At 49.5% G+C, this 2,170-nt stretch overlaps 1 protein-coding gene across 1 annotated transcript in view; it reads left to right on the plus strand.

Moving 5' to 3' along the window:
* The first annotated feature begins 439 nt into the window (after positions 1–439).
* Positions 440–2,170, plus strand: part of BTBD10 (BTB domain containing 10) — a 41,649-nt gene continuing 39,918 nt past the window's right edge. The window contains exon 1 of the mRNA XM_018555423.1: positions 440–463. The gene's annotated coding sequence lies outside the window, so the exon portion shown is untranslated. The remainder of the gene's footprint in view (positions 464–2,170) is intronic.

Here is a 2,170-nt window from a genome sequence, read left to right on the forward strand (position 1 = left end):
TGTTCAGGTTTTGCTGGAAGAAAAGGTGGCAACCCTAGTTACATGTGTGTTATGGTCCTTTAATGGGGTCAGATGGGTGTTGTTGTCCATTTATAAACTAGTCACGTGGGTGTTATGGCCCTTTAATAAGGTCACGTGGGTGCTGTGGCGCTCAGGCGGCTTAGGGTCCCTTCCCTATAAGGACACAGGACGGAACACGTGACTCCTCACTCACACATACATAACACAATAGCTGTCAGCGACACTGGTGACGTCAGAGCGGCGATCCAACCAGCCATCGCTTCACCCAGGCAACTAAGGCGAATTCTCGCGCGACTTTCTCTCCTCAACGCCGGGGCTCTGCAATTCTCGCGATACTTGCATCTCCATACAGGGTAGGGGCGCCTCTCGCGAGCTTTCGTCGGATGTGGCTGTGGTGAGGGCCGGAGTGGAGCTTGTGTTGCTGGAAGCGGAGACTGAGGCGGTACGTGGAGGACAGCAGGTGAGGCCAGCGGGGAACCGTGGAGTATTAGGGGGGTAAATTGAGACAGGAGGGGCTGGCAGGAATGTGTGAGACGTGACGGGAAGGAATACTAGAAATGTGACAGGAGGGGTAGACGAAAGAAGAAATGTGTGAGGTGTTACAGAAGGGGGGGAGGGAGACCGTAAGAGGGTTATCGGGAAGAAGGTGACAGGAGAGGGGCATAAGTATGTGTGTGTGATAGGTTACAGGAAGGTGTTGGGGGGGCCGTGACGGGAAGAAGGGAACGGGTGTTAGGGGCGACAGAGGTGGCTAGGAATGTGTGAGGGATAACGAGGGGGGGGAGTGTGAAGGGTTACAGGGGCAGACAGGAAAGGTGGAGGTGAGGGAGGAGTGATGTGTGGCAGGAAGTGAGGCAAGGAGGACAGGGCTGTGTTTTGGAAGTTTGTCAGAGCTGACCGGAGATTTCAGCCCTTTGATAAGGCAGACAGTGTGCACGTCTAATTCACAACTGATCATAAAGATCTGCAAACACAGTACAGACGGGGTTAATTGTGGCAAGCCTGACTCCCCAGCCCCCTCCTTAACAATACACAAAGGAGAAAGCTAAGTAAGGTTTTCAGCAAGTAAAAAGCAATATGAAAAGTTCCCCCCCTGTAATGTTATATATTTGATATTAAACAGGATTTATAGCGCCAACAATTTGCTCAGCGCTTCACAAAATGGAGGGGGACAGACAGTACAGTTACAATACCATTTACAATACAATTTCAGTACAATAGGTTTGGGAGGGCCCTGCTCGTGGGAGCGCACAATCTAGTAGGAGGAGACAAGTTATACAAAAGGTAATAATTGTTTTTATATTGAGTTATTGGAGGAAGTAAAAGGACAGTTATTATGTCGGGGTGGCATGGGCTTCCCTGAAGAGACTGGTTTTTAAGGATCGCCTAAAGGTGTGCAACGTAGGAGATAGGCGGAAAGAATGGGGTATTATTATTATTATGATTACTACATAGTATTTATATAGCGCCAACAGTTTGCGCAGCGCTTTACAATATAAGGAAGACATTACAATCACAATACAATTCAAGACAAGATGGTAAGGGGGGCCCTGCCCCTGAGGGCTTACAATCTAAAAGGGGAGGGGGAAGTGATGCATGAGGAGGTAGCTGTGCGGGGATGAATTGTTTGAGAACGTGACGGTTCAGTGGTTAGGTTGAGGTGGGATCGGCTTCCCTGAAGAGATGAGTCTTTAGGGAACGCCTAAAGGCAGTCAGGGTGGGAGATAGATGGACAGGTTGGGGTAAAGAGTTCCAGAGGATGGGGGAGACTCTAGAGACGTCCTGGAGGCGAGTGTGAGAGTAGGTAAGTAGAGAGCAGGAGGTCTTGAGAGGACGGTTTGGGTGATACTTTGAGATGAGGTGGGTGATGTAGGTTGGGGCGGAGTTTGCAAATGGCTTTGTATGTTATTGTTAGTATTTTATTCGTTGGGCAAATGGGAGCCAGTGGAGGGATTGGCAGAGAGGGGCGGCAGATACTGAACAGTTGGTAAGGTGGATGAGTCTGGCAGCAGCATGCATGATAGACTGAAGGGAGGATAGACTGTGTAGAGGTTGGCCAATGAGGAGGGAGTTACAATAGTCAAGACGAGAGATAACAAGGGAGTGGATGAGTAGTTTTGTGGTTTCATTGGTTAGGAAGGGGCGTATT

The sequence above is a fragment of the Nanorana parkeri genome, unplaced genomic scaffold (genome assembly GCF_000935625.1).
Source record: "Nanorana parkeri isolate BGI_ZX_2015 unplaced genomic scaffold, ASM93562v1 scaffold10, whole genome shotgun sequence".
Taxonomy (NCBI): Eukaryota; Metazoa; Chordata; class Amphibia; order Anura; family Dicroglossidae; genus Nanorana; species Nanorana parkeri.